The following is a 9,568-nucleotide window of genomic DNA, read 5'->3' on the forward strand; positions in this document are numbered from 1 at the left end:
CTACAGGCCTTGATCATTATTGGCCGGAAGGCCCCTCTCTATCCTGATTGGATGAAGGCTGGGTCACCTAGCCAAAAACCAAACCTAAGGCTTTTTGACCCCAGGGGTTAACTGGGGACAGGGAGGAACTCCTTATATGGTCAGCACACTCTATAGTATAGGGAGGATTATCACAACAACAACAAAAAAAGAAGTGATGTTTGAATTAAGTGAAATCACTGATTAAGTGAATATACCTTTAATTATGCTCTCTTATACTCAGAATGCTGTTTGAATCTTTGACCTTTAGAAGGGAGGAAGTGGTTCTAGTGCATGGTTAGCACTGTCTGCAGTGTTCAAGGTCTCCTGTGGGATTGTTTGATGTGGAGCTTAACAAACTGTTATCATTCCTAGTTATGAGCACAGAGTAATATCCTCTGCTTCTCATTCCAGGCAGAGCTGAAGGAACAGTTTGACCCGCCACGCACGCACGCACGCAGTGCCACGCACAGTTGCACGCACACACACACACACACACACACACACACACACACACACACACACACACACACACACACACACACACACACACACACACACACACACACACACACATCTTGTCCCACATCTAAAGCGTTAACCCCTTCCTCCCCACCTGCTTCCTCCATGGGTGTTTGAGTTACCCAGGTGCTCTAGGGCCCCCCCCCCCCCCTCACACACACACACACACGCACACACACACACACACACACACACACACACACACACACACACACACACACACACACACACACACACACACACACACACACACACACACACACAACGGTGACTCAGGTGCATACCTCTGGTATCCCCACCAACCTCTCTTTCCGCCCACCTACTTTTCCTCCACCTCTCTCTTTCCATCTCTCTCATCCCCTCTCCATAACACTCTCCCCTGCTCTCTCTCCCTCTCTCTCTCTCTCTCTCTCTCTCTCTCTCTCTCTCTCTCTCTCTCTCTCTCTCTCTCTCTCTCCCTCTCTATCTCTCTCTCTCCCTCTCTCTCTCTCCCTCTCTCTCTCTCTCTCTCTCTCTCTCTCTCTCTCTCTCGTCGGAGGTGAAACAGTAGCACAGCAAAGTTCAGTTTCCGTGGGAACAAAGAACAATGGAGAGGTTTCATATACATTGAAGCTTTGAAGGCTGTGGCCAGCAGGGAGATATGCAGTTCTTCAAATCTTTATTAGCCTTATTGTGAGGAGCCATGCACGCGCACGCACGCACGCACACACGCACGCACGCACGCACGCACGCACGCACGCACAAAAGCACACACAAACGCACGCACAAACGCACACACACACAAATGCATACGCAGTCATGCATACACAGCACACAAACACGTGCACAATTGCACATGAGCCCATCCACATACACATACACATAAGCTCACACACAAACACGCACTCATGCACGCACGCACGCGCCACGCACGCACACACTCACACTGTCTCACACTCATTCACTCAAACTTGCAAAAGAACCCATGGGAAGTCTCTGATCTCTGTATCATATCACAGTATCTTAATTTTTATGTGGCGTGTCGTGTGTGTTTACGATTCTTGGCAGTTTTACCTCCACTTTATGTACCCAGAGGCTGTGTGTGTATAGTGTGTGTAGTGTGTGTGTGTGTGTGTGTGTGTGTGTGTGTGTGTGTGTGTGTGTGTGTGTGTGTGTGTGTGTGTGTGTGTGTGTGTGTGTGTGTGTGTGTGTGTGTGTGTGTGTGTGTGTGTGTGTGTGTGTGTGTGTGTGTGTGTGTGTGTGTGTGTGTGTGTGTGTGTGTGTGTGTGTGTGTGTGTGTGTGTGTGCGTGCGTGCGTGCGTGCGTGCGTGCGTGCGTGCGTGCGTGCGTGCGTGCGTGCGTGCGTGCGTGCGTGCGTGCGTGCGTGCGTGCGTGCGTGCGTGCGTGCGTGCGTGCGTGCGTGCGTGCGTGCGTGCGTGTCTGTCACAGGATGAAATACTGCACAGACACAGTTCAAGCTACGTCAACACAGAGCAACAAGTACAAATCAAAACAACAACGGCGGCAGCTGCTCCATCACATGGACAACTGAGTTCAATGTGAAGGTGGGGGGGAGGGAGGGAGTTGCCACGCAGATAAAAAAGAATGATAGAATTAAAAGGAAAAGTGATGGGGAGAGATAAGGGAGGTGAGACACCGGGCAACATGCAGGAAGGACAGGGAAAACGAAGAGAGGGAAAGGTGTACAGAACAGAAAAAGGTGAAGAAAGAACCTGGCTAGAGGCCGGGGGGGGGGGGGGGGGGGGACATAATAGAGTCGGAGCATTCTTTCTGAACATTTGCCAAAAATAGACGATCTACAGTAGCCTACTACTTGAAGCTTGAAGATCGGATATTTTTGGTGAAGAGATTTTATGTAGACAGAAAAAAGCGGTTTCACTGAGACTAGAGGGTTTAACCCATTCTGAACGGCAACCCATTTTGGTGTCGGCATCATGTTATGCTTTAGCTATTGAAAAATAGCAGATCTACAAGCTCATAGCGCGCCACCGAGTGTCGCGCTATGAGCTTGTAGGTCTGCTATTTTTGAAAAATCGAAGAACGACTGACATCTTTAGAATCTTATCTCAGGTCAGAATGGGATAATCAGACCAGTGTGTGTCCAGTGGAAACCTCGTATGAATCTGATCTCAGGTCAGAATGGGTTAAGTGTTTAAGACGGTGATTATTTCTCAAACCTATTCAATTCAAAGACTACTGACTCTGAGAGTGTGTGTGTGTGTGTGTGTGCAAATGGAATGCTTTGACCACTCTCAGAGTTACTGGTCTGTAGGGGTCCATTTGGTCCTGACCCCACTTTGAGAACCACCGTTTTAAGATATTAGGATATTGATCTGCACGTCTACAACATCGGGGTGGCAGTGGGGGGCAGAGCGGCGTCATGGCAACCAAAAGGTTCCCGGTTCGATCCCACGGCTCCCCGAGAGTTATAGCGTCCAAGTGTCCTTGAGCAATACTGCAATAATGCTAAATAAATGCACCGTTTACCATGAACAGTGTTTTAGAGAAATGTTATGGGTGCAAAACACCCTGATTAGTGAGTCCGAGGTTTGCTTTCTGGACGGATGGATCGTGTCACTCCCTCTGCTCTTTCTCTTTCTGCATTTCCTGTCTCTCGGAAATGTAATCAAATAAAGGCGTTAAAATGTGTCCCTGCCCCGGCAATGAGTGAACAAGACACTTAGCCCCGTATCTGCTCGCTGGGTGCTTCCCCGCCGCGCCCACTGCTCCTACAATATCATCTAGGAATTAAGGGTTAAATGGACACGTTCAAGACAATGCAAATGTACTCGGAAAACACCCTGAAAGGTTCTAAGGTTCCTGCCCACCATCCGCATTTGGTTTCATTTTACGCTCTCAAGAGTTAAGGATCTATAAGGGTCCATTTGGTTACCAACTGGGGAGTGTTAGGTGGGAGGACTAGGACAAAGGACTCTATACGTCCTCCCGGTGGGGGCTCCTCAGTATAGGATCTCAAAAAGGAAGACGACAACAGAGACAACACATGAGGCTGGATAGCCGAAATATCTGTCTTTGTTTTCTATGATGTTATATTGAGTGGATTTCGCGCCGGAAATCAGAGACCGAGGTGGTCACAAGAACAGTAATTTACTGAAAACATTTCTGTATCTGTCTCTCCGTGTCCCTTTATTCCTATATGGACGTTCTGTGTCAGCCATGCCCAAATATGAAGGGTTGTGATGTCGGAACAGGTCAGCTTCCATATATGAAGATATAGGGGTGATCAGGTCCAGAGCCCGGGGCAGAGGCTTTTGTGCTGATTCCGGACAACTGGACTCGACACCGGGCACTGCGCTCCCTGTGGTGGTGTGGAACGACACCGGGCACTGCACTCCCTGTGGTGGTGTGGAACGACACCGGGCACTGCACTCCCTGTGGTGGTGTGGAACGACACCGGGCACTGCACTCCCTGTGGTGGTGTGGAACGACACCGGGCACTGCACTCCCTGTGGTGGTGTGGAACGACACCGGGCACTGCACTCCCTGTGGGGGTGTGTGTGGAACAGGTGTGTCCAATCTGAAGTCGGTGGGGCGAACGGTTCTCGAGTTACGTGGATTACAGACGGCCTACTGTACGTACTGTACACACAGACTGCATTTATAGATAGATAGATGTTCAGGTTCATAAAGACAGTTATGGAAATCAGCAGCAGTGATGCAACACAAAAGACACCACATGATTGATATTATTGTGGTCCAACAAACGCCTCTAATGTGAAGTATAAAGCGATGGAAGAGTATAGAGCTCTCTGCTTTCTGGGGGTCGTGACCCCATGCTAACATGTCTCCTCTGAACCTCGCCTCAGACACTCCCCATCTCTTGGATTTGTTCTCGTAAATCTCTTCCGCCTCACACACACACACACACACACACACACACACACACACACACACACACACACACACTCACACCCCCTCCTTCCATCCCTGTCTTTCATCTATCAATGGCTCCATTGATGGACTTGCGTGAGGCTTTTAGGGCGTAGCCCCCTGTTTGGGTTCCACAGTCCATTAGACACCCTGACCCTGCAGGGTTTCCACCCACCACGCACGCACGCACGCACAACGATATGTGTGTGTGTGTATGAGAAGGAGAGCCTATATTTCACCTGCGTGATGATGATAACCTAGAGCAACATAAGCACCAGCCAACCACACAATAACCCGGTCTATGGGTGTTGTGTGTGAGGTCAGACCAGAGCTCCATCCATGAGAGTTTATTTTAAGGTTGTGTTTTTTTGTGGCTTTCGCCTTTATTTTATATTTTTTTATGGAGGGACAGACAGTAAGTAGGCTGACAGGAGATGGGGGAGAGAGATGCAGTAAAGGCCGTCGGGATCGTGAGTCGAACCCGTGGAACACTGCCAGGCAAGGTGCCTGGACCGCTGAGCCACGGCCCAGTTCCTATTTATTTATTTTCTTATTGAACTTTTAATCTGTTTAATCAATGACCTCTTCCATACAGGAAAGGATTCAAAATAAGCCAGCTGGCTTCTTCCTTACAGATAAAGACAGATAAAGACAGAGAGAGACATTGCTTTGGCAATGTAAACGTATGTTTTCTCATAACAACAAAGCCTGTTTGAATTGAATTGACAGACAGACAGAGGGACGTTTTGTACCGATCACATTTGAGAGACATTCAGAAAGATATTTTGGATGCGGGTATATTTGGCGTATACGTGGCAGAACAAGAGGTGGTTTCCCGGTTACCATGTAGTAAAATTGTAAATATCATTGGATACTTCTAGTGGGATGACAAGTGGGAGTGGGAATACCTAGTGGTTTGAAATGTTGAGACACAGTGTTGGCAGACCTCCAGTGCAGACATGATCTCAGTAGGAGACTGTTGTGGTTGCTGCAGCATCTAGATGGGGAAACACACGTGCACGGTGCAAAGACACATACGGTATTATATGTCTGCTCATTCACAAAACACACACAAACACTCGCTCATGCATGTTTATGCATGCATGAGCGAGCATTAAAAAAACAAAAACGAATGGTTCAAACCCATTAATTAAGATTTGAGTGCCAACCCTAACGAGCGAACATTCGAACCTTGAATGTTTGGGGACAGCCTTCACACACACACACACACACACACACACACACACACACACACACACACACACACACACACACACACACACACACACACACACACACACACACACGAACAGTAGGCATATGATGTGACATTTTTCCCATGCATTGTCCAAACTCGTACGTTTTACGATCACCTTTTCCTCAATGTAGATCCTGTCTAAATCTCTGTCTGTGTGTACGCCTATTGACGTATCCGTATCCATCGCAACATTCTATAACGTCCTGTTACTATAAATAGACATACTGTTGAACGCGTTGCACTTTCTTATTACCGTATATTCCTATTTTCAAAGCCTGTCATTAAGTAGTGAATCACAGAAGCAGTGAATCACCTAAGGAGATGTTATCACTTTTACTGCTTACGGTTTCTAGGGGAGTGATATTGCATGTCTGTATGAGTCTCCTGTCTGGAAAGCTCTCTCCCACTGCTTATGTAATCGCTCCATCTTCCATCCTTCTATCCAGCCTGGCCTGTCATCCATCACTCTGTCTCTCTTTCTCCAACAATGTGTTCAGCTGTCCCTGTGCCCCTTCATGCGCTGCATTGCATATTTCCACTCTTTAAATGGAATGTTTGCGTGGTGCTGCTTTGTCAATAATAATGGAATAAATAAACGTGATCTTACTCCCTCGTCCTAGAAATGAGTCGACTGACAACGGTCTGGGGCGGCAGTCGCCCATGATCAGGAGGTCCGAGTGGCCGTGTTGGAATCACAAGGTTCCTGGTTAAATCCCCAGCTCCTCAAGGCTGTGTGTTGAAGTGTCCTTGAGCACGACACTGAACCCTATATGACCCCTATGAGCAGGTTAGTGCTTTGTTGTATTGTTTCCTCTGGCTGGGGGATTGGGTGAATGTGGAATACATTCTAAAGTTCCTTTGGAAAAAGACCTGATGTGAATGCAGTCCATTTAGTCATATCTTTTACACAGAGTTGAGAGATGTTGAAATGCATGTTGTTTAAGCTTGTAGTATAGTACATTTTATATATCTGTGTGCATTTAGAACAGTGATGAGGCTGCTATACATCAAAGGATTTGCAGACTTGATTGATGAAAATATTCCACACCCTCCGGCCAATCAGAATTTAGTATTATCCATGGCCATCATTGTTATTTGTTGCTCTGTCAGCAAGGAACCATATTGATTAATTCACTCTCGTGTGGAGAAACAGGTCCCAAAAGTCCAAAAACAGGTACAAACAAATAAATACAGTAGTAGTGTCATAATTTATTTCACGTATTCACACTACGGCTGTCATTCATAATATAATCGGGGCATTCATCATAGCTCAAGCTTATCCAACCTAAGGCCGGCATTCGGCCTGAGCCTTTGGTGAACCTTGAGCGGTCTTGCCCAAGGTTGTTAGCGCTGGTTTTCTCCGCCATCCGAGCACAGGAGTTCAGATTTCCATAGAAATATCAGTAGTCTCGGATCATCTGGCTACGCAAGACAATTATGTTCAATATTGCTATAAGATTCATATAGTACGGTATATTGCTCAACATATTGAGCAGCTCTTCATAGCTTATGGGAACCCCTTTTGGTGTTTTAAACATGATGTTATAATTTAGCTATTGAAAAATAGCAGATCTACAAGCTCATTGTAGGTCTGCTGTTTTTGAAAATATCGTAAAAATGTGGCGCAAATCTTTGAATATATATTCTTTCAAAGTGAATGTTTTTAACTCGGGTCTAAATGGGTTAAGTCAAAGGTGGTTGGTAAATGCAATGGTTAATTACATCTACATCATTTACATCTCCTTTGTTCCTTTGGTTGAACAAACATTTGGGTAACCTGAGCAGTCACTGGCCTTAGAATAACATTTAGGTGGTCAACACAAGTTCACCTGAGCAGTCACTGGCCTTAGAATAACATTTAGGTGGTCAACACAAGTTCACAACAAGCCTACTCATCCTCAGTACAATTTGAGGAAGTGGATATGACACTGTGTGACGGAAGTGGAGCAAAATGAAAATCAACACGCCTGTTTTGGACATGGTGACCATCTGAATTCCTGCTTCAATGTCTCCTTTTAGCTCTCTCGCGTCTCTCTCACACCATTTCCGTCCCTTACCATTTTCACCACCTGTGATGTCATTGTTAAGGAACTCGGCCCCGCAGTTGAAACTGCAGGGGGAGGTATTTGGTTAATATGTGACAAGGTTGTCTAGCTCCTTCAGACTACAGCATAAAGTCTCTGTCTATCTCAGACACACTCACACTATCTCTCTCAAATATAAGTCCTGTCTGGTCCTTCCATTCTATCACGCTCTGTCTCTGCCTTTCCTGCATTCTCTCTCTTTATTGCTGTATCGTACACATAATGTTTATGGCCTTGCAACTTGTTGAAAATGTTGTATTTTAAGCCCAGCAGACATCTCTGACTCACCTTGGTGACATCACTGCTCTGAGATCAGTTTCCCTGCTTGTTTCAGAGGGGATTAGACCCTGACACACAGCTATGATTCTGGTCTCAGACCAGATTAACCATGACTAAACCACATCGCTCTGTAGCTCATGAGATTATGGCACATGCCATGAGCTGCTGATGTTGTGAATAGGAACCCTGCAGTGCAATACCTTTCGTTCCAATGCTAGTCTCTTTACTTGGTATTTAAAGTACAGGAAAGATTAATAATCCGTAATGTGTGGATGACAACTTTGTTGTTACTTAGCAGTATATCAGGTTGTACAGGTACAGGTTGTGCTAGCAGATTTCCCCTGGGCATAGTGATCACTTTAAAGCCGATCACCTCTGACTGCTTGGGTGAGGATATGTAATACACTCACCAGCAGCTGAGCCCGGGCCATTTCAGTGTAAGCCTGGTTTATACTTTGTTGCACCTCAGTGTCGAGTGCTGAAAATAGCCGATCTACAAATGCACAACGTGGCACATTGCGACATTGTGTTGTGAACTTGTGAGCTTATAGATCGGCTTGTTTGACACATGCACACAGTGACAGCATAAGTTACATTTTAGATTTGAGTTGGACAGAGAAAAAGAGACATTGGGGAGGGAAAACTGGAGGGGCCTACAGTTTTTATGCGAGCAGTGGTGAATCGTGAATAGATCTGCGTCACATAAATGTGACGAAAAAACAAACAAACCCTGTTTTTGCTCCTAATGTGTGAATCAAACCTTGGCGTGAATGTTGGACGTGACAAGTGTGGGTGAATGGCTGATTTACAACGGGCTGGGCTGTCTATTAAGCCGTGATAAGTGATTGTTGATGACTCAGGTAGCGTGCCGTGCGTGTGGGTGGTGTGTGTGTGTCACTGTCTGGGGGTGTGTCCAGTCTGGGTCTGTACATTTCACCTGTCCTATATGATCACCTCTAGCTCCCTCTGTCAGTCTACAAGTCTCTATACACACACACACACTCCCTTTCCTTCCTATACCCCCTAGCTCTTTCACCCCCTTTCTTGCGCCTTCCTCAATTTGCCTCCTCATTCATTACCCTTTCTTTATTCCCCCTTTCATTCTCGCTCATCACTCCTCTTGTCCTTTCCTGCCCCCTTAGCCACCCACCCTCCCACCCTCCCTCTCTCCCCCCCCTCTCTTGGTTTTAAAAGAAAACAAACAGGCACTCTCCCCTCACTCTCACTCTATTTTTGATCGCATTCCTGCCCAATGACTTCAGGCAAGAGGTGTGTGTGTGTGTGTGTGTGTGTGTGTGTGTGTGTGTGTGTGTGTGTGTGTGTGTGTGTGTGTGTGTGTGTGTGTGTGTGTGCGCGCCTGCGTGCTACACACATGTCTGTGTGATTGTCTATAAGTGTTTTTGTATTTTGTTTGTGCATTGGCGCATGTGTGTCTATGTCTGTGTTTGTCTATTTGTGCATGTGTGTGTGTGTGTGTGTGTGCGTGCGTGCCTACGTGCCTGCGTGATGTGACGTC

Source organism: Protomyctophum bolini (assembly GCF_963924005.1).
Source record: "Protomyctophum bolini genome assembly, chromosome: 3".
Taxonomy (NCBI): Eukaryota; Metazoa; Chordata; class Actinopteri; order Myctophiformes; family Myctophidae; genus Protomyctophum; species Protomyctophum bolini.